Source organism: Cuculus canorus, chromosome 13 (genome assembly GCF_017976375.1).
Source record: "Cuculus canorus isolate bCucCan1 chromosome 13, bCucCan1.pri, whole genome shotgun sequence".
In the NCBI taxonomy this organism is placed as follows: domain Eukaryota; kingdom Metazoa; phylum Chordata; class Aves; order Cuculiformes; family Cuculidae; genus Cuculus; species Cuculus canorus.
Window position 1 is genome coordinate 525,597 of NC_071413.1, and position 23,653 is coordinate 549,249.

The 23,653-nt window shown below is 43.9% G+C and overlaps 1 protein-coding gene across 1 annotated transcript in view; it reads left to right on the plus strand.

Moving 5' to 3' along the window:
• Positions 1 to 23,653, plus strand: part of SHCBP1 (SHC binding and spindle associated 1) — a 255,291-nt gene that overhangs the window by 141,506 nt on the left and 90,132 nt on the right. Inside the window, exons 22-25 of the mRNA XM_054078490.1 lie at positions 2,270 to 2,366; positions 2,868 to 2,954; positions 15,299 to 15,490; positions 21,899 to 22,022. The gene's annotated coding sequence lies outside the window, so the exon portion shown is untranslated. The remainder of the gene's footprint in view (positions 1 to 2,269; positions 2,367 to 2,867; positions 2,955 to 15,298; positions 15,491 to 21,898; positions 22,023 to 23,653) is intronic.

Sequence of the window (23,653 nt, forward strand, 5' to 3'; positions counted from 1 at the left end):
GCCTTTCCATCGGTGACGCTGAACAGCGTACATGGTGTAATTTTAAAGCATGTCCATTTTGACTTGGCAGACTTGTTCTGGATGTAGTGACAGGAGTGCTCCTTGCATCCAGCCATTCTCAGAGCTGAGATGAAGGAGTCATGTGATCTTGTAGCATCGGGGACCCTGGAAAATCTGTTGTCAGGAGGAGAGTGTGAAAATTTCCGTTGTAGCCTTTCTCCTGAGTAAACAAATAGACGCGTCAAAATGCTTTTTTACTGAAGGTGTATAGCATACACTCGTTATTAATCTATCCTCTGTAGCTGAGGGCTCTGAAAATGATTCTAACCTTTGCTAGATGCAAACATACCCTGTAGTAAAATAGCAGCAGCCAGATATGAGAACTGTGACTTTACTCATTCCCTCAGGGAGCTACTTCGAATCTCAGCTGCTTATTCTGCTTTGTCAACAAGATCTTTGTCAAGGTATCACGGAGGGCGGCTCAGGGCTGGGGAATAGTGTTCTTTTGAGGACTTACCACTCCCTTCTGACATCGTTAGGTACACAAAAGCCAAATCAACACGGAGTCTGAAGCTTTTCTCTGTTCATTGCTACTTTCAGCAGTTTTGTTGACTCTGCTCCTGGAGTGAAGTTTCTGGTGTCTCAGTACTCTGGTGGGGCTGGATTTTAGTTTGCTGTTCATTGAGAGTCAAACAGATAAATGGCAAAAGGCTCTGGAGTTTAGAGTCACTTGTTCAATAGAAAGAGCTGGTGGCAGCACTAAGTATGCCATCAATTTGAATATGATAAGCCCTTATGCTCTCAGTGCTGTGATTTAAAAGGTGGGACTTGGTAACTCTGCAGAGAAATATGATCAAAAAATATTGCCAGGGCTGCGACCTCCTCCTCTGGAGCTGTGCTGTGTGGGCTGGTGCAGCAAGCTCAGCAAAGTCTTGCTCTGGAGCAAGATGAAACCTCTCCAGGGAGAAGTGCTTTCAGCCTCACTGTCTGCTGCCAGGTGTGATGTTCCTGCCCATCACCGTGTCATTGAGCAGTGAGTGGAGGCCCTGTTCTCATGCAGTTACCAGGGACAGAACTTGCATTTTGTTAGCAGTGCTTGAACTTGTCAGAAGGTTACAACCACGTCCTTGTCCTTTTCTGGCACCCCTGCCTATGACACCTGAGTGCTGGGTCATCCTTTCTTCCTAGGGTAGGACTCCCTGTTTTCATTGTCAGTGGCTGTGAGGGCAGCCTGACCTCTTACGAAGCACCAAAGGTGGGGCATTTGTTTAAGTTTTTGGTTCTTTGGTAGTGGCTTGTGTCCACTGGTGAGGTGTCCAGCAGAAGAGTAAGAGGAGCCAATAGTTTACTCTTTCTGTGACTATTTACAGAGTATTATCCACCAAGTCCACACCTAGGACTAACTGATGAGTGAAAGTGAAGATAGCATCTTTCACACAGGTGGTGATTTGAAGGGAATAGAAACACCTCTCTGGCCAGCAGCCATTGTGTAGAGCTTGTTCCCATGCAGGAGCTGGATGCAGATTTTACCTCTAGCTCCCTTATCGTCATGTGCATCGAGCTGGATGCCTGCATTTCTCTTTCACCAGCACTGCTCAGTGCCTCAAAGCCTTTTAGCAGCAAAAAGGTGTACTGGAAAATGGCTGAAAGCACTGGAAAAACACTGGTGTGTGCCTGGATTTATTTAATTTGAGGGCGAGTGAAGTGACATGGCAGAGTTTAAGGGAGTCTAGCAGCTTTATCCAAACTGGATCAAAAAGAACTTATCCTTCCTATTCTTTCTGACTACCTTGTGTTCACTCCAGTGTTAATCAAATAATTTGGGAATGATTCAGCTGACTGGCCCAGCAAAAACAGAGAAATTGTCCTGCTTACTAAACTCAGTCCCAGTGAACACTGAGAGCAAGTGCAAGAGAAGGGACGAGTCTGTTTGGCCAAGAGATGGCAGGATGAGGGAGCATGAGAGCATCGTTTGCACCTTGTCATTGCCTGGATTTGCTTTAGACTTTATTCTGGATTATAGGAATGAGCAGATACAAACACTCTTATGTTTTGGATTTTGTTCTTTAAAACAAGCCCCGAAGTTCAGGGGATGCAGGCTGGTATCACCTTCCTCCGTGTCTGAGTCGAGCTCTCCTCTCCCAAAGCTCCCATCTCTATGGCTGACAGCCCAATTATCAGATACCTCGCAGCTTTTGCTGGAGAGCCCTGCTGTCGAGTTTCCCTTTGGGCTTGCATTAATGTTAAGCAATGTTTGTGCTCTGTCCAGGCTGCACGTGTTGAGAGGCTGCAGTGAAGAGGCCCTGGCTGTGACGTTCCAGGACTGGGGTGTGTGGCGCGCAGGCTGGAGCTGCAGAGCCATGATTGTGAGTTTGTACCTATGTCCTACAGGATCCTGCCCCTTCTGCAGTGGAAAATCCCAGCTTTTAGTTACACTGTTTTTTTCCTTAGGTTCTAGACCTGACTTTTGTTTGGGACCAACCAGAGGTTTCCCTTTGTCAGGAATGCTGCAATTTTAGCTGGCTGATTTGATGACTAGCCTCAGCATTAAGCTTCAGTCCAGGCTGAAACACTTTAGAAACACAGGGACTTCTTTGTCAGCATTAGAACCTGACAGATCTCTTCACATTTCTGCAGGCAAGAGCTAAAATAAGTGTAGTACTTACCAGTGGAATGGTGAATTACCAACTCTTCATCAAAAGTCCCTGCTTGGAATTCCTTGTTGAAACCAAAGATAAAAACTTATGCTGGTTTATTTCATAACAGTAAAGAATCAATAGCTGGGAGTTTGTTTTGTATTTTAGCAGAGAAAGTCAATAAAAGTTAATAAGGAATTTCTATTAAATCCAATTTAATTTTTTTGTAAGGGAAACCCAGCTGATATGGCTTTTGGGTGAGAAAGGAGAAGATATTAATTGTTATTCGTGAAGATCAGCTTTCCTTGGTTAGAAGCGGTGAGTGCAGACGATACATTTTATTCTTGTCATTTGGCAGCAAAAAGCAAACACTGAATTACTGAGACATTTCCTCATCTCTGGTAGGGAATCTGAATATCATCATTGCAGCTGCTGGTGCAGTCTCTTGTGATAAGCTCAGTGTAGCAGAAATGGAAAAAATCAGTCTTCACGTGAATGAGGTGGAGATTGAGTCCTGATTGTGCGATCCTTTTTAATGAACAGCGCGCTTTCCATTTACTCCCCTCTCAGGGCGAACAGTGGACCCCCCAAGCCCCTGGAGGGTGATAGAGTCCCCCCAGCAGAGAACAGAGCCCCCAGCAGTCCGTTATAACGGTGTTGTCAGTGCATCCATCGGATCTACGTGCAGGACATCAGATGAAGTGAGGGAAGGGGAGCAAAGGGGATAGGAGGAGGCTTAATGGAGGGAGATCGTTGGTATCAAAAGTTAATGGCCCATAACACCGGAATATGAAATCTTGTGGTTTTTTTCCTCTCACAACAAGTGCAGCACAGGCATCGATAACCGAGCTTTCTACATATTTATGCAGATTAATGACCATAACCTTCCCACTGCAAATGAGCCGTTTTTCCTTCTGGTGCAGAGCAGTTAACCCTGTACTGCAGCTGAGATCGCAGTTTCCACTTTTGGGGAGGAAAGTTCAAAAATGCAATGCTATAGCATTCTACAAAATTAATTTCTTCAAAGGGGTGTTTTGAAGGACTAGATTTATTTATAATTTTTTTTCTCTCCTATCAGAAATAAATATGGGAATTACCTGAATGTATGAAATGGCTGAAAGATAGAACTTGCCAATTTTTTTTAATAATATTAAATATTGATTACTGTACTGCATGGTTGCCAAAATTAGTATTGTCATACTGGCACACGCTTGTAGCAGCTACTAAATTACGTTGATGTTGAACCTCTTCCGATAGGGTTTGAGAATTCAGTATTTGTCAGTATCAAATCAATCCAGATTGCAGACACTCTGTGGCTCCCAACTAAAAGAGAAAAGACAAGTAGATTTTTTGCAGCTAGATCAAGATTTCAAAATTTCAGACAGTCACCAACCCATGCAGCATTTTAAACTGGGAATGAGAACATTTGACAGCTTTTAAATATTGTTTAAATTTGTAAATGGAATAATTTATGGTATTTATGAGATGAAAGAAGAATCGGCTCCACTAGAATACAGTCACAGAGACTAATAATAATAAATTCTGTAGGAAGGAACAGTGGCAGAGTACCCCAAAGTTATTCCCCGCTGCTGCTCTGGTGAAGAGCATCCACCGGAGACCCCAGGTGGCCTACAAAGTGCCTCCTCGGCTTCGGGATTGGCATGTGTACACCAGGGCTAATGAGGCACACTGAGTGCCATCACTTCAGGTTTAGTTCCTGTTTAAAGCAGGTTTGCAGAAGTGCCTGGCTAAGACTGTACCCCACTTAGAGAGGGATCGTGCTTGTACAAAAACCCTGGCTTTCTTTTCTTGCTATTAGGGAAAAAACATGCAACAGCTTGGAATGTACTTGCATGCTCGAGGATGCTCTGTTATCCTCAATTCTCAGTCACTAGGGCGCTCTGTCATCATAGCTGTTGGTGCAGTGTGTGTTGGCTGGTTCTGTGATAACAGCTTAATGGCACTTTCTGAAGTGATGCAAAACCCAGGGGTGGTCCCAAGGGTCCTTAAGTGATGGAACTGGGCTTTAATGCAGACTCTCATTAGGGAGGACTACAGGTTCGCAGATAAGGTGTCTGTCACACTTGCCAGACAAATCTGAAATGTTTTGCCAGATGAGATAACATCACAACAGGGTTATTTTTTCCATTGTAGTTTGAAATTCAGGAGAAGTGGGAATTGTTACCAGAAAAGGCTCCATTTGGCTTTCAGAGTGATGTAGAGTCCAGACTTCATGCATTGATCTGGAATGGAGACTACGAGTCCATCTGCATTCTAGACTGATTCTCCAAAATCAAAAGCCTCTAGTTTGTACCCATAGGGTTTAGACATACAGTTTACCGCATGGCAGTTTCTCACGGTGTTTCTCGTTTACAGAAAGTAACTCCTGAAGACCTGGTAGTTCTTTCTCCCTCTGGTACCCAGCCACATAGAGTCGCCTGCAGTGTTTGAGTTACCACATCTGGATAATTTAGCTCAGATCCTGTGTTCAGTCCTTGCTGTCAGCAATCTCCTCCAAAAATAATGCTTTTCTCTTATCTGTAGTTGGTGTGCTTAAAACTGTGGCCTACCTACAACGCCAGCCTGGTGTACTGGTGATAGCATAGCTATATCCAGTCACTTCTGCCCTGTTCTGTCATCTCTGGCTGGAGCCTAATGACATGGTTAAAGAGGCTGCTCTGTCTTGGCTTGGCCTGTCTGGCTCCCTCTGGTAAAACCGCTCCAGCGTCCAGCGTAGACTTGATGGCAGGAATGTGCGGTGTGTGCCCAGGGCTGTGCAGGGCCTTCAGGCAATGCCTGCTCTGTCTCTCTGCTGAGCCACCTCAAGGGGGTTTGTCTCTGTCATTGCTGTGCGTCCCAGCACACAAGAGGTTAAGGTTAACACTGAAGACATCTCTCTGACATGAGGCACTGAATAATCCTTCCTCGTCCCAGTTCAGAAGGCACGTAATTCTGTGGGCCTGTTCCTGCTTGCAGTAAATTGTGCCAAACATAACATGGAGAGAATCCAGGGAGGGATTGGTAGTGGAAAGAATTGGATCTAAGGTTTTTCCAGATTAGGTGTTTCGCCGACCTTGGTTATGGCTCCCGTTTCAGCAGATAACTGTCCTGACAGAATAATCATCCTTGTGGCATGCTAGGGCTCCAGAATATTTCAAGGCTATGAAGTATTGGCTTGGTCATGATTAGAAGGGTGGAAAGCAGTTCTGTCTCAATAATATCCTTTCTTTTTTAGTAATGATTCAAGAGTGATGTTTTCCTCTGTCAAAGGCCGATTTATCTTCGAAGTGTTTTCTTGATTGCACTTAATATCTGAGGAAGATATTAGAGGAAATAATTTAGTGTACTCTATGTATAGCTCTGTGTTAACCTTTATATAAGCTGTTCTAAACTGTGTGGTGCAGACAAAGATTTTTGCGTGACTGAACAGTTAACAGCTGAACATAAGTATGTGCTGCATTCCAAATATTATGCTTCTTTACATAAGTATGTGCTGCATTCCAAATATTATGCTTCTTCAGACCTGGAAAGCAAGCAGAGTAAACTAAAACTCCAAGGAGTTTTATCAGCCACCTTTGATGGCAGTCTGGGTTTAAATGGTGTCTGAAGATTTCCACGTGAGTGAAAGCCGGCAGAGCAGGGCAACTGCAAGATTGCACCTAGCCTAGATGGCAGTGAGGGTTTCTCATTGCCTGGGAGGAGGAAATCTGCCCGAGAGATGCAGCTGGTGAGGGATCTGGCTCTGCTCAAGGTGGGTGGCAGCATGTGCACTTCTTCCTCTGCGTCATATTGCTTTTCAGGCCTTTGCACTGGAGATGCAGAGGCTGCCACTGTGTTGCAGGGCACAAGTGCTGCACTGTGCTCTGCTGGGAACAGAGCAGGCTGAGAGCCCTGGGAGGACCCGGCTGGGGCACTGGGAAAGCCTGTGCATTTGGCAGCGCATCTTGCACAAAACCTGCTCCACAGAGCCTTTGTGTCCCAAATTTCTGTGGCCTCCGATTACTTTTCAGGCACACCATAAAAATGTTGGATTTGATATTTTCTTTTAATTATTTTTAAGAATGCCCATGGATTATGGCTCTGGCTACTTTACAAGGAACTACTGTATGCAAGAGTAGGTGTGACACGATTGATCAGGTTGAGCTTTTGGCTTGCATCAGTACTGCTGTCAGAGAGGGTGGGCACTTGGGCATTCTAGAGGAAGACCCCTGGAATAGACTTATCCTGATGGGAAAGTCAAGTCCGTAGCGTTTAGAGTAGCTTTGTTAGCTTTTAGGTGGAATTGCAAGGCCACTTTTTGCAGGCAGTTGATCGGTGTGTCTGGGAGAGAAGTGGTCAGAAGGAAGGGTTTCTGCTCAGTTTTCCTTGGGGATTTTCTTATGAATTTTCAAAATAATTTTTGACGTTACTTTCATAGAACCATGCAGAAGGTTGTGGACAGTAACAGTGAAGGTAGCACCTGACAGGTAATAGCAGAAAAATCTTTATTTCCATGAAGCTTTTCAAGCAGTTTGTCTACCTAATCCAAGAGAACAGCCTCCCGTGCTTCCACTTGGATTTGCTACCTTGTTTTTCCTCTGGGAGCCATTGCAAATGCAGTAGCTTCCTGCCTAACAGCGTACACTGTTCTGCAGCGTACACTGCGGTGTGCCAGTATCTGCTGACTGTGTCAGAGGGAAGCCCTGACTCTGCTGACTGCAGAGCATTCTACACTGAGTTGTTGGATTTGGGTGTTCTTTTCAGTTTGATGCTGGTTTTGGTGCTGGATCAGACTGGATGTCCCATGCAGATGGCAAGTACGCAGCTAAGATTTGGTGTGCTGGTATGCGTGGTTAATTGCTCTCCTCCTGGTCTTGAATAATAGGCTCCGGTCTGCTTCCAGATGTCTCCAGTCCTCCACAATATGTGTGAGCCTTCAAAGCACAACATTAAAATGGCTTTATCTTTTGTAATCCCCTTGAAATTTTCCCTAGCAGTGACAGCAGTGGTTTTTACTTTCTTGCTTTGTCTGCAGGAGCAAGTGCCTTGCCCCAGAGAGCCCTGTGCAGCTGCCCTGTTTGTATGCTGGGTTGGAGTCTGCCTTGGTCCCGAGCTGTGGCGGCTGCAGCACTGAGTGGCGTTGGCTCATGTCAACTCTGCAGGCTTTTGGGAACAGGGGGATATAACCTTCAGACTTTGCTAATCCCTGCAGGGCCATCTCCTCCTGCTTGCATCTTGCCTGGAGAAGAGGTGGCTTGTGTCTGTCCCTCATGCTCGAAATGCCATCTGTACCTCAGGAAATGCTAAGTTTGCTAGGGATGATCTCAGGGATGTTATCTATCACCTTCTTACCTGGCTAGTTAAACAAATAGATGATACTTTTATGTACAGTGCAGGTGCTCTCAGCAGAAAAGTGACAGTTTTTCCAAAATCTGTCATGCTATAACTGCTTTCTCTGATGCACACACACGCATTTTACACCGATAAATAGGGCTTTTCAGCTCGAGATCTCTGGAACAATGGTCACATCCGGTTGTAAAATAGATAAGTGACAGATGTTTGTTCCCTTCTCCTCATCTATCAAATGCACATCTCATTGCTTTTGCTTTTGCGTAAATCCACTCTGGAATTCATATAGAGACAAAGTTATAGCATAGACCCTCAGATATTTTCCTCTGCTGATCTGCCTGATGCTGGCTCTCCCTGGTGTGTCAGGCTCATTCTTTGCAGACAAAAAGACACTTTCCATTAGGACCTCCAGGCAGGGCTGCAAACATCATCCACACGCATTCCTGCTGATGACACAGGCTGGAGCCCTGGGTGGCCTTGCAAAGGTACCCTCCCTGTTTGGAATGGAATGATTCCCACTTCGTATGGTGCCATGCAAGATGGAGACTCCCCTCTTAGAGCTGCATGGAGCGGGCTCTGGGGAGAATGCAAGTCTCTAGGCAGAGACGGAGACTGGCTCAACCTGTCACTCCATCCTCCTAAATATCAGCTGGATTTGTGAAGGGAAGAAAAAAATCTCCTGCTGGGGATGAACCAGACCCCTTGAAGCCTGGTTTCCCCCTGTGCTGCACCACAGGTGCTCAGACTTTCAAAAGGCGAGGGACGTGCTGTGGAGAGAGAAAAGGCACATGGAGCACAACTTGATGCTCTGTTGTGCGTGTCCTCTGCGTATTTGGCTGCTCTCCTATTTAGTAGGGTAATTTGCCTGTGCAGTCGCAGTGTTTCTGCATAAATGGGAGAAGAGTGAAACGGACATCTGCATGCATGGGTGCTAAAAGCATTTGGAGACTGACTCTTACCAAGGCATTGTTAGTCCCCACAGTTAACTCCCTATTGAGATAAATAAAGTAATTCACATATTAAATATGTTAAAGCTATAGCTCAGCCAGGAGCAACATCTTTTATTTTAGAATGTTTATCTTAGCAGCTATCAGATTGAAAATTAACTCCTCTAGATTTAAAGGCAAAGTTCTATCACGCAGAGTTTGCCTTAGCCAGGAAGGTAAAAATATGCATTGCATTAGTATAGAGACTAATGACTCTCCTTTGGCTCTCTTCCACAGCCACAGTTCACCTGAGAAGCAAAACAAACAGTGGGATGGAATTGCTTCCTTTTAATAACTTTTGCCGCATAGTTTTCAGCACATTTTTAGCCATTGCTCATTAAGTTTTGGAAAAGCTGGTGCTCTCTTGCCTTCTTACCACATCATTAGAGAGAAGCAAATCCCAGAAGTTGGTGTATGCCAATGCCATCATGGGTGCTGTCCCGGCCATGCAGTTTTGTACCACAGGAGGCTTTGCTTAAATCTGAACTCAAGAAGTCAGTTACGATGCCAGGCCCATAAGCATTCGGACATTTAAAGATACCACATGCTATTGGGTTATTTCTTGGAGGATCTCTTGTACTTGATTTCCTTCAGTGATGGTTAAATGAAACAGCAGCCCTCTTCTGTGATAGGCATAGACACCCGGTGCACACTAATCCAGCACTTTTGTAACCGGGAGCCTGACAAGGACTCTTGATTTGCAAATGCTGTTTGTCCTGGCATGTTCCAAATCCAGTCGCTGGAAGCTGCACAGTTGCATGCTGTTCATTTCTTTGATGGCAGCAAAGCCGAACGAAGCAGTAAATGTAAGCCTGCAGAAGAACTTGTTCCCAGGGCATACCTAAGGCTCTTGGGGGCCATGACGTTCCTTGTTTGGGCCACCATGTTGGAACAGGGTGCTGGATTCAGAGAAGGACTTTTGTTCCACAGGAAAAGGCCGTGGCAGCTTCTGTACCACAGCAATGTGGAAGGATGCGTCACCCAGGTACCGCTCTGGGCACTCCCCTGAGGGGAAGAATGACTTCCTTGGGAGAGTGTGGATTTCCTTCCTGTGATTCCAGATACAATTACAGCCTTGGGGCTGGCTTTGGTCAGGGCAAGCTTGTTTTTCAATGTGGCCATACCCTGTGGGGAATTGGCCAAGGTCTCTGCTCCATCCTTTGCACTGGCCTCTGCCAGATGCCGTTGCCATCTCTGCCTAGCAGTGCTGTGTCTCCTCTTTTCTCGTTGGCAGGGAAGAGATGGAATCTCCCGTGCTGTGAAGCAGATGAAGACCTTTTGCAAAATGGTGGTTTGGCATGTCCTCCTTGTAGATGCGGCTGGTTTTGGAGGCAAAGTTGGGAAGGAAAACTGTGCCTGCTGCTGGATTTTTTCACTCTTTGCTGTGGTTACTTGCACCTGTCATCACTACAAACCTCCTTCTCTCTGCGAGATGCGGCGTGTTAACAGAATTAGCTAAATTTAGCAGTTGGCTTTGAGAATTTAGCTCTTCCTCTGCTTGTTAATACCGTGAGTGATCACATTGCCAAGTGACAGGCGGTGAAGGGAAGAGGAAGCAGGACTGTTTTTCACTGAGCTGAAATGTGAGGAGTTGCATTTCCCTTTACTCTGTCAATGCTGAGCTCCTTTGGTGTTAAGTGAGCAAGGCTGCCTGGTTCTGCAGAGAAGCACCTACCCCTCAGTAGCATTTCCATTGCCTGCTTCCATAACCGGCATAGTTATGGTCGTGCTTGCTGCGATCATTTGACTCAAACCTTGCTGTATGGGAGTTGTCAGGCTCTTCTTTCACCTGTACTAACTGTTTTTTTTTCCTGTTGTAGCCGTCTGAATGGAAGTGATTTTCTGTGATTCTGGGCTTAGAGTTTTCACATGAAGGAAAAAAGATTAGTTTTACTTTGAGGCTGACTTGGATGCAGGTCAAATGTTTTTCGGGATAATGGAGTACTGGATAGAGTAATTATAACTTGATTGACCTGTTTTGGCAATCAGATTGATCTGAGAACTTTGCCATGCCAATTTGCTCTGTCCTCACAAGTTGGGAATTTTGCTTTTTTGCACACATTTGATTTGGAAAACTCATTCTTTTATAGGTCTGTATTTGCTGTGATAAATCAGATTTAGTGATCAGCAGAAGAGTGCCCAGATTAATCCTTTTACTACAACCAAATTATACTGCATGAAGTTTACTGACTCTTCTGTGCTATGAGCAAAAGCAGCTCGGCATGTCCTATGCTTAGGTACAGATACATGCGGATCATGCAGGTTCAGTATCTGCTGTACTGTATTTAATTGTGGTTTATTGAGCCTGTGATATGCCACTCCATCGTGGCTGTACTTTTTCACTCCACTTCCAAACCTGTAATCCTGCAGAAGAGTAATATTTCACATTTCTGTAATTCCCAGTTTTACTGTAGTCCACTGTGTCAGGAACTTTCTGACACAGCTAATTCTGAAATGAAATACAGGAACTGGCTCAAAATCCGGTGATATTACCCAGTGCTCTGAAGTGGGGAGCCGAGTGGTGTCCAGTGAGGGAGCAGTGGGGAGAGCATTTTGCAATCAAATATAATTAACCAGGACAGAATCTGGCACGATGCAGTAACATCACCTGCCAGGCGCTGTAGAGGGAGAACTGCTTCGGCCCTGTTCTCATCCCACGGTTGTCACTGCAGCGCACGGCTGGAGCAGGCCTGCTGCACGTTTCAGTTAGACCAGGCTAATGAGTAGAAGAGCCCAAGGGAGCACCTGCTATCATCATCGCATTCCAGTTGATGATGTGAAAAGGTTTGAATGGGCTCACCCTTGTCTCTCACAGGGGGAAACAGGAAATCTTGAAACACTTCATATTAGAGCACTGCGTGTGAGATGCAAGTGGTTCGTCAGAGGTCTTCTGTGAAATGCCGACTTCACCACATTTTGCTGAGCTGCCATGGCCAGCAGGGAGGCAGACCATGGGGTGAATGGACTGCAACCTAGAGTGGTATTTATTTCTTACACTATACTAACTTTGTGTTGCAATACATGACACCTAGAAGCTCGCTGGGAACCTGAAGACAGTTGGTTACGCAGATATAAGCTGAGATTCTGTTTTATTTGTGAGCTCAAGTGCAATTACAGTAACAGCAAGTTAAGAGCTTTTAGAGACTTTTCTTTTACAAAGAGCAGGCAATGGCTTGGGCTGAAGGCAGACACAGACCCTATCTGTTGCTTAGGCCTAATAAGGGCTTACAGCACAGTAGTGATGAGCGGAGTAAATCACTCCGGTTCTGCGAATGGAGCCAATTCTACATGTCACTTGAACTGATTGTGCAGGTTTTGACAGCAGGTTTTTTGATTGCTACCTCATGTAAATTCTAATGCAAAAGAGTATCTTTTCTTGTTAGGTCTAGTCATGAGATCAAATATTTCAGTGTTGAGAACTGAAGCTAAAATGTAGAAATGGCAAGATTCAGCTAAAAAGTATCCATGCTGTGTATGAGTCTGCGTGTGTCTGTAGAGGTGCATCAATGCATGCAAGCACACATCTGATGAATGGATTTTGAGTCTTCCTGAACAGTAGTCAATGTATCCTTGTCTTTTATGAGACCGATAATATGGGTACCACATTGAGACTTCTCTAGACTGATGCAGGCTCTTTCTAGAAAGTGCTTTCTTTAAGGCTGTACCCAAAAGGTCATCACCCTGGCATAGAGGAGAAAAGTAGTAGAGGGCTCTTGCAGCCAGAGACAAATAGGTTTCTACCTTAGTACACAGCTCTGCTATGAGAAGTGCACTGCAGCAGGGAAAACCATTTACAGTTTTTCTTTTACATTACAGTTGCGTGTGCCCTTAAGAGCCCCCGGGTGTTTCTGTATTCCCTTCTCTAGTTGTCCTGCAGTAGAGCTGCAATAAAAAGCCTGTTTACGGAGAAGTGGTGCTGTGAAGTGTTTGTCAGCAAACATTAGAGGGCAAAAGCATGTGTTTTGCCAGCTTTGAAAGCATTCTCTGGTAATAGTATGGAGGTCCCTATTTTTTCCATCACGTGAGTTCTTTACCTCAGCGCAGGTACCTTTTACCAATCTGTTTGGTATCAGCCTTCCTGCAAATATGCCCGCGCAGGGAAGAAGCCAGCGGGGTGGGCCAGCCTTGCCGCTGCCATGTGCCTGGCTGGCCATCAGCCAGGCCTGGCAGTGTCGTACCTGTGCTGCACACCCCACTGCAGGGTGAGCAGCACCACCGCACCCTCTGCACGCAGAGCGTGCGCATTTTGGTATTGTATTGTCATTCATAAGAATATCTGGATGTTACATTTTAAGTGACAGGCGAATGAAGTGGACCAACAGTGTACTGGGGTTGAGTGAGGCATGGTGAAATCAGCATTGTGAGCTCCTTTTCAAGCATATGTATTTTTGTTAAAATTTCTTTTTTATTTGGTTTGCTCTTATGGCTCTAAAAGTTTGGAAAGTTGTTAGGAATTTCTTTAAAACAACGTCTATTAAAATATACAGTGCAACGGTGCTTACAGATTCAGAGATAGCAAAGAAGTGTCGTTTGAGATGTCACTCACTGTCATCTACAGCCGGTACGTGGAATAGCTGTGTTTAAAAGTTAACTCCTCCTCTAGTGACTGCAGACGCCAGTGCTGTTCTCCATGCTGCGTGAATTGGGACATCTCTGAAACTCTTTTTTGATAAAGGAATGTAGGGTGTGCATACAGTCTCTCCCAGTATCCGAAGGCAGATTTTTTGCATACTCTGCCAATAACATATTTACTGTAGGAAGGACAGTGTGATGAACCACTGACTGCAGCAGATTTGTTGAATGAGTTTAGCATCGAGGCTTAATCTTACTTGGCTATTGGAAAAGGCAGGGAATGACTAGAATGCGATTGCACATGCTACCATGAGCATTGTATCCCATCCCATTAGTATGTAATTCACAGGGCTAAATAATAACCAGACATTAGCAATCACAGTTCAAGAGCCATTTCAAATGTATTACGCATGAATGCAAAAGCAAACTTCAGTTCTGCCCGTGCCGCTGACAATGAACTGTGAATCCAGGCTCCTGAGTATGGAACAGAAAATATCCTCACAGCTCTGCCATTAACCAAGAATGTTTTGTGTTTAGCCATATGGCTGGTAATTAGAATAACGGATGAAGTACAGTGAAAGTGTTCCTATTAAAGTGGACAAGTTCGTAGCTCTCATGCAGATAAAATTACTCCTGCAGCTCAGTGCTTGTATAAACAATGTCTTAATTATGTTTGCAGCTAATACTCTCAGCAGTCTTGCTTTGATAGCCGTATGTGGTTTATAGGTTATTCCAGTTAGGGAGAAAAATTGGTGATGGAGTTTGTCATCTCTAATAACATCTGTGAATTATAGCACACATGGGAGAAGGATTGAACACAATGCTGAAATGCCAGAGGAGAGAGATAGGAAAGGAAAACAGCAGAAAAGAAGTTCAGCAAATGTAGCCTCAGAGGGAAATTCAAGAAAATGGAATACATTTGATCTAGAAAAAAGAAGGCTAAAGGAGATGAAGAGAGGGAACCAGAGAAGCAGCTGCACAGGTTTGGGGCTTTGCAATGTCTGCTCTGTCCTTGCAGCCCTCTTAATGCATCCTCTGGCTGACACTCTTCAAATGTGTAATTGATGACCTTCATCCTTTACTCTTCTTCACCTCAGCTCTTTCTGACGCCTCCCTGCCCAGAACTCACACACAAGCCTCACCCTCGCGTTTGCTTCTGGGTTTGGTGAAAGCTTGTCCTCGTCGGTTTTGAACAGTAAAGGGCTGTGGCTGAATGTAGCAGTTCAGAAAGCTCCAGTGCCATCTGCGATGACATCTTAAGCCAATCAGCAGTGATAACATTCAGGGTGAAGCGCATTAATATTTATATGATGTCCACGCATATATGCCTTTGTGTAATTGTCTTGTTCCCTGTCTGTATGTTAAAGGAAAGACTGCTCTTTCTTTATAGAAGCAGTTCTGGGTGACCACAGCTTAGTGAGAAGAGCACCAACAAGTTATGGAACTTGTGGAAGCAAGAGGTTTTTTCTGATGTTGAATTTAATCTTTGTACATTTTAGATGTGGGGGAGTAGGCAAATGTCCTACCTGTTGAGGAGAGCAGGGGGAGGGTAGACTTTCAGGTGGCATCCCTTACAGCTAAAGAGGCTTCCTACCTTACAGCAGCTGTTCCCAATGTTCTCATAATTAAGAGCTGCTGCGTGCAGCAAGCTCCTTTGGTAGAACCGGAGGACGTAGTTAGTTGCTTTGAAGGTGGAAGTAAGGGTGTAAGCTTAGCAGAACTGTTGGTGTTGCTCCAATTTTGCTGAGAATCTTGGGGGTTTTCTCTGCTTGTCAGGATCTTTGGAGCTTTGCTGTGCCTTTATGGTTGCTGCATCGCTGACTTTGCCGATGAGTCAAGAACACACTTGAAAATGTAGGGGCTCGCAGTGACCCGTGGATGGGAGGCTTTTTCACAAGCACTGTGGAGGAAAGAAATTGGAGCTCAAAATGATCTGAAAGTGGAGAAATGGACTCGAGCATCAAAAAGGTAAGTGCAGGGAGGGAAAGCCCCAGACAACAGAGAGTATTTGCCTGAGAGCTGGTCAGCGAAACTGATCTGGTGGTTGTAGCGTAATGTAAACTGGGTGTGTGGAATATGTGGCTAAAATGCACTGCGATTTCCAAGAAGAGAAAAAAAGAAGCTATTTTTAATTTGGGATGTCTGAACTGGAGTATTGTATGTAACATGAGGGAAGAGAGTGCTCTGCCTTTCCTGGGGTTTTTGAGCCTTTAAGTAGAACAGGTGCAGTCCTGAGCTCCACTTGCTAAGGTAGACATAGAAAGGAGAGAATTATGAAAGGAAAAAAGTAGAAATGGGAAGTTCAGCAAATTCAGTCTCTGAGAGCAGCTTGAGGAAATCAGATTATTTCTTTCTTGGAAAAAGAAGGTAAAGGAGACCACAGTAACAAATACCTAGTCTGTAAAAGATGTAAAAAGAAGATTGTGATCTCTTTTTCTCTCTGCTCTCTGAGGGCAGAGTAAGAAATAATCAGCTTTAATTGTAGGAAAGGAGATATAATGCAGGTGTTTACAAAAAAATTCACTGTGAAAGTAGTGGAGCAGCAGTGACAGGATGTCCTTGGAGAGCATTTCTTAGGGGTGATTGAGAAAACATCCGTCAACGGTTGTCTTGGGAATTCTTGGTTTTCCCTGTGGTGTAGGAGATGGAGTAAAGGATTGATTGCTGTTTTCTTCAGACCGTTTGCGTGTCTCTTGCTGTAGGCTGCAGCCTCTCGTTGTCCCTGTGTTGGAACTGTTGTGATTAAAAAACCTAAGCAGGTCAACAGGACTCTTCCTGGGACTGCTGTGAGATTTTGCAGTGAGAAGCGTGATGAGTACTACAGGAGATTCTTCTTAGGCATCATAGAACAGGTGTTCATCTTGTGATGAAGTGCCTTGAAATAACTAAAATTACGGGTTTGGAAGTTCCCACAGAGGGTGTTTTCTAGACTTGTTCATCAGGCTGCTGCTTTGTTACATTCATGCTTTAAGCCAAGTCTGGCAGACAGAGCAATGAAAAGAGCTTTCTACTTAAGGGTTTATTTGTTGGATCAGCAATGTGTCACTCTTGCTGTGCATGGGCCATTGCAAATTTTTTTTAAAAAAGGAATTTGCTGTGGAGTGAGAGCATATCATAAAATCCCTGTGTGCTTTATTGCGGTAGATCTGTGTTTTGATTTGGCTGTCTGCTGTTTGCGATGGCCGGGTCACCTCTGAGCCCAAGTCCAGGCAGGACTTGCTGTGATCTCGGGGCCTGTTCCAGGAGGCTACAGAACATCTAATTATAAATATGGGGTGTTGTTGCCAGGTCAAGTATTTCTCTGCTGTGGCACTTTCAGCCTGGAAACACTGACTGCCCAAGGCACAGTTCTCTACTATTGCTGTGAAAATGGGAAAACAGGTTGGTTGTGTGAGGCATCCAAGAGATTGTAAAAGTTGAAGTGCAAAGATGGAAGAGCAAAGCTGGTGCACTGCTGCTGCTAACCAGGCGAGAACAGACAAAAAGTATTCCTAAGAAAAGACAGATGTGCCCACCAGGGCACTGAAAAGTTTGATTTTCCTCATGTGTTTTTAGGCCATCCTACTGAGTTCAGTAGGGATTTCATACAAATAGAAATGTACTAGAGGTGGTGAAAATGGCTTATTTTTCTACCAGAAGAGCTCTGTTGTCACTTCCCTTATGAAAATAGGATAGAAATAGCTTTACCATCAGGGCTAGAAGTTGTCTAGCAGAACTAAAAAGATCCTTTAGAGCCACTGCACTTCAGTTCTCATTGTTGTAGAACTAGTGGTCTAAATTCATCACAGTAAACTCGCTCATGGCAAGGATGACTTGAGCACTATAGCTATGAACTTCGTAAAATTGAAGTTGATGGATTTGAGTTGGGCCTTTTCAAAGCAAATCAAGTTCTGTTGTTGCCTTGCCTTAGAACTCGAGGGGCTGCTATCTTCTCTTCTTTATCTTCGCAGGTTTAGCTCAGCAGTTTTCTCTTAGCTTTATTTGGATACAGGTGCTGTTATTGTTGGTTATGACCTATTAGGAATTGTACGTCGCTTGGGTAAAAAATATAGGAGTGACTTTGTTCCTGTAGTTCTTCCCTTTTCTGCCTTGTATTTGAAGTGTGTTTAGACTGAGAGCTGTGCCACTACAAACAGTGCAGAGTTTGCTGTGCTTTCCACTTTTGGGGAAGCTCCAGGATTCTGAGATGTGCCCTTTGGTGTGATCGCTGCCTGCTCTTTAATATTGAGCTGAGTTGCTCTTGCTTTGAGGTCTGTGGATGTTTTCATGCTTAGCTTAAGCATCTGCCGAAGAGAACACAGTCCTTCATAATTTCCTGCTGCAGGGACTGTACTGTACACAACGAGTTGTGCAGCAGTGTGATGTTGTGAGTTGACTTACTCCAGCTGCTACCACCGGTGAAGTTGCTCGATTATGTTATATGACACCATATCTAGAAATTCATATTCTTCCCTTATACTTCTCTAGCCTCTGCTATATTTCCACTCTTGTTCTTAATGTGGAAATAGAACATGATGTGTGAGTTTGTGCCTTAGTTCTTTGGTGCTTTTTGCTTGAGAAGCTCTTGGAAACAACTGTCACCGCAGGTTCTGTATGTGCTGCTTCCTCCAGCCCCTTGTTTCTTTCATTCAGACCTTTTTTTTAGGCCATGTGTATCCTAATTTTACTGCGCTAAAATTGTTAAGGAGACATTAGTTCAAATTGGAGAGGAAGCTGATTATTTATTTTAGAGCTCGTAAACATGATTTAGGATAATGGCTACCCAGAGCTTATTTCTGCGTTCAGCAACCATGAGTTATTTTACCCCTCTAGCCAAAGCCTTTCAAGATGGAGCAGGAGAGCAGACTGTGATTTACATTGTCCTGAGGTAAAATCAGATGTTTCGGTCAATTCTTCCTACCAAGATTTTAGGAGACCTGTAAATTAAGTTCTGTAGATAGTGTTGCCTGCCTGGTTTTGATGAGAAAGACGGAGTTGATGGGCATTGATTTGCTGCTGGGAACCAAGCCCGTTAATTGCAGCTGTCGCAACTAATCCATTCTTTGCTCTGCTTCGTGGGGCCTGACTTAGTGGTTGTTGCTGCAATCAAAAATTCGGTCATGCAAATGCACCTCTTGTGATCAGAGTAATCAGTGTTTCCAGTTTGCAGGCTGGGGATCCTGGAAGCCTGTCCATGTCTCACCACATTGCTGGGGGCGAGCTGGCCACACTCGGGGCGAGGCCGTGGGCAGGGGTGACTGTGGGAATGCAGTAGTGTTGATTCCACCATCCTTCGTAGTGGGTGAAACGAGCGCTTCTGTTTAACATGACGCTGTAGGGCTGGTTCAGCCTGTTTCTCTTCGGGTTTCTCTGGTTTCTAAGCACTTTAGATGGAGCGTATGGAGAAGCTGCAGAGGAAACACAAGAATAAGCCAGTGGGGGAGGTTGTTTTGTTTTATTTGTACTTACACACCTGGGCTTTGGACACTTCATCTGTTTTTTGTTTTGTGGGGTTTTTTCCTCCATCTATTACTTCTTGTGATGGAGGGAAAGGACGCATTTACCCAGAAAAGCTTTGTAGGAAAGGCTTTTAATGTAATGCTTGTGAAGTACAGTGAAACGTTACTAATGGAAGCCTCATGAGTATATATGCTTTTATTAGTTGATATTTGGGGATTTATCTGAAGGTCCCAGTAATAAATCACTTTATTGCTTATTGATAGTGCTTGCACTGAAATAAATCACAAATACCTATGCTGCCAGGTTCGTACTGGCCTAATTGGTATTAGCAAACAGCCTTTTCCTTTCTCTGCTCTTCCTGTATGTGAATAAATGTACAACTTTAATGCTACATTAGCTGGCAAGTGCATGAGATTCTTTGCTTCACTCAAAGCTTGTTTTGTTTTGGGATGTTGGAAGCTGTAGGGTTTTGTGACTTTCAGATGCTTTTAAGTCTGTATCAGTGTGAATATGAAATGCAGTGAACGTGTTAGGTAAAATATTTGGAGGGTATTGTCATTTGCAGACGGAGAGTGAAATGTGTGCCTTGATTTCCATTTATTTTTTCGGAAAGCACTGTCCTGCGGTGACATGTACTTACAGGTGATTTCCGTAGAAGTAGTGTCTTCTGATTATACCCAACGTATGACTCTACTCTGAGAATACATCTTCGTAAAAGAAAAAGTTTGCATCGGGGGCTCTGTTGGGAAATACATCTGTGTGCACCCGTAAAGAGGGCCGGTATGTGTGCTGCCTGTGTGCTGTGGCATGATGTTCAGAGAGCCCTGGCTCTTGGACTGTGGCATTGTGGAAATGTATTTCTGGAAATTTTCTGGAATTTTCCTGTTTTTATGACAGAGCGAGCATGAGGGGAGGCCTGTGGGTGGGTGTGGGCAGGGTGCCATGTGGGTGGGCACAGACAAGGTCTGAGCAGACACCCAGACAACTTCAGTAGGAATTTACCCTAGAAATTATTTATTTCCTTGACCTGTGTTTATAGAAAGGGCTTTGAGGTCCCTCTCCTTAGGAGTTAGGCTGCTGCAGCCAAGCAATGTTCTTCTCTGTCAGATTGCTGTTCTGGATTTTTAGGCATCCAGTGCAGATCATGTAGTATGTGTGAAAAAGAGGCCACCGGGGTGCAATAGCAGCGTGATTGTGGAGTTCCTCAGAGCTGGTTTTGTAGGGTGAAGTTCTGACACCAATCAGTCTTTTTGTATGTACAGCGTGTATATGAATTATCTTTTAATTCGCATTGAAATTAAGCAATTTTTGTCAGACCCTTGTAATCTGGGTATGAAATGAATTTAAAAAGGCAATTCTGTAAATTGTGTCTGACTTGTCTCTTTGTTCTCTATTTAGTATTTAGATTGTGAGTGCAGTAAAAGCTGTTTGGTGCTTTCCAGGAACTTTAGCATCTGGCCCTCTTCCAGCACGTTTTTCTTCAGCCAGTGTTCTGGAATAGGTGGTGATTATGTGTCTGTTTAAGTGATTAAATGCATTCACATTACAAGTGAAGCTTAACAGAGTTTTTTCCTTATGGTCCAAGACAACGTGTTCCTCACCAGCATTCTTTAATAATTTATGTATTTCTCCTTCTCTTCCATTTCCTTTCTGTCCAGGACGTTTTCTGACTCGGCTGACCACGTTAATCTTCAGTAGTGCCGGAGGGATTTTGCTTGCCTGCGCCTTTGGCATAGTCCTAAATTAGCTCCGTTCACATTTGTTCAGTATATAGCGCTGCATTTAATAGGACAACCTCTGTTCTTCTGCAGAGTAATTAGTATTCAGAATGGTCTTTTCTCTGGCTGCTGATTTCAAGTCAGAACGTTTGCTGGCATGATATTAGTTTTCTCTTCTTTGCTACTAATACACAGAACATTTTGTCAGCAAAGGCAGGAGTTTGACTCTGCTGTTCTGTACGACAGATCACCTGGTAGAGAGGGAGAAGTGTTGGATTCAATTCTCTTCACTAAAGCTTGAACAAAACAAATAATTCTGTTCTCATATCGATGCATGGCTGCTTCCACATTATAGCTAGGATAGGCAGATGTAGCTTTTAAAGATAGCTCAGTGGGGCTTTGCTTTATTTGGGTTTTGCTTTTTCTTCTTCCCAGTGAACCCTTTTGAATGCATCATTTGGGATGTCGTAGTGGTGACTTGTTATCGCGTTTAAAATTCCCCACCAGTAGCTCAGTCAGGCTTTTGGGTCATCATGCTGTCATGCCTGCTGACTGCAGTTCCCAACAACAAATCCTAAAGGACTTCTTATATATCCTAAACAGTGATATTTTGTAACCATAGCTTTGCTACTTAAATTATTCCATTCAAATCAATAGGATATAATGAGCAATGAGTTGCAGCGTCCAGGAGAAACAAATGAGGTTGTCCCCACAAATTGTTCTCCTGGAGTGCTGGTGAGAATGACAGCCTTAAGCTTAGTCTGGTGGTGTATTTCCTCAGCTCAAATGGATCTGCCTCGTTGTGCAAATTCTTTTCCGTAACCGTTTCTCCCATTGCCCCCGAAACACTCTCCCTCTAGTAGAGTGTTGCTCTGAATCAAATTGATTTGCACTCAGACGCTAAGCTCGCTGTCACAGCAGTGTACTGTGGAGCCACAGGTCTGTGCCTTGTTCCCTGTGTGAAGAAGCACAGATAGAGCTCTGGAGTCCCTGTGCTCATTGTAGGCAGATGCTCCCTTGTCATTGATTCAGTGTGAGTTGTGGGGATCAAGAGTTGTGGACGCAGGTCATTGCCCACTAGAAGTGAAATGAGAATTTTCTGGTTTCTCTTGTGAAATCAAGTAGATCTGTAAAGTCTTTGTGGTGATGTTTGGATGGAGATGTTTTTGAGGAGGGAAATAATTGTCCTTTTTTTTTTTTTTTTTTTTTACTCTCCAAGAGGGCTAATATGTGCTGATGTGCAGAACATGTAAGAACCGGGATTTGTGATTTCCAGCCAGCATCATCCATCCGCTACCAGCCAGCAGCCGCTGAGGACAGAATCAGAAGGCCCTTCTTGGAAGGTAGGCCAAGTTCATTTTGAGAGTGTTTGCGCTTGCTTAGCACCTGCAGTTGTACAGTGCTGGTGATATTCTCTGTGATGGTGCTGGGTATCTTTTGTGGTTTGCCTGCATTTCATTTCATGGAACATGTGGAGACAGACCCCACAGGTAAGCTGGAATGCAGGTTTCTCCCAGCATGTACTCTGTTCCTATAAGTAAATTTAGAGTGAATGGAACTAGAGGAACTGAATGTCTGATATTTGCGAGTCTTAAACCAAGGGCTAATTCTCATGTACAAGTTAGACTGCTCAGACATCTGTCTTTATTTCCTTGTGTGGTGGTTAACAGACAGATGAGCGAAGTTAAAGGACAATGCAGTAACTGCTCTGAAGTGCTCAGTTGTGTTCTGCTACCAGTACTTCTATACAGACCTGCTGCCTCCAGTAGGACTCCTTGTGAGAACAAAGAGTTCTGTGGTGCACCAACGAGTACTTGTATATTCAATGTTACTTTCAACTCTAGCCTCTCGTTTACAGAGGGAAGGGAAACAAAAACTAAAAACCAAAATCTAATTAATCCAAGTGTATTGGCTGCCTGTTAAAATTCACCTGTCCCAAAATGTCCATTTATCATGATTATGACTGAACAACCAAACTAAGAAAGGTGCTGCTTCTTCATTGGATGCAAAATGATGATTTATTACCCTGGTTTTTAGTAATGGTTAAATCTAATGGACGTTTCTGCATGACAAATCATTCATCTTCAGAGTAAAATTAGACATGTTGTTATTTCATGTAGAACACTTCACAGTAATTCATGTAACTCAGAAGTCTAAATAATTGCTGCACTGGCTGCATAGGTCAATTCAAAACACACGTGTGCATGGTAATATGTAAAATCATGCAAATATTTCAATTTGGCCTAATCAGTATGCAAACTGCATTTTCCTTTGTGCTTATAAATTCTTTGTTACTGTTCTGAAAAATACGTATCATGATGAATGATTGTACTTTCCTTCCATTCATTGCATGTACGTACAGGAGTAGTGTAGATGTGAACAAGGTTCACTTACACCGTCGTGGAAGAGCTGTAGGACATGGACTTGAGGGCATATGCTACATTGTTCAGTTACATGACTCTTATATACATGTTCCATCTTTAATTAGTGGGTTCTATAATTGGGAATAGTACTTCCCACCTGAAGAAACTCCTGGAGTTTCTGTTACCTCAGCCTGGTGCATGTATTTGGTAATGTGGAGTGCAGTGGGATAAAGATGTGCAGGGCATGCACTCTTGCATCTATAATAAAATAGTTTTTAAAGCCTACTTCTTTTTTATTTGTTTAAGAAATTGCTAACAATTGTACCTGTTATGGAGGGGTCTCTTCCTGGCAGCATGCACACCATTGAGGCCAGTCTCCTTCAGAATTCTTCAGAGCTTTTTGAAACAAATGTTTTTGAACAAAATTATTTCTTCCAAAAGCTTTTATTTTCCTTTTTTCCTGGTGCTTCATCTTCAACTAAGCATTGTTTCACTTCCTTGGAGAGAAAAATGCCTTTGATAGGCTCGGTGTTGTCACCTGTGCTCGTCTACTCAAAGCACCGTGCTGCTGCTGTTGTTCCTTCCCCCTTGGTATGATGTTCTGTGTGTTT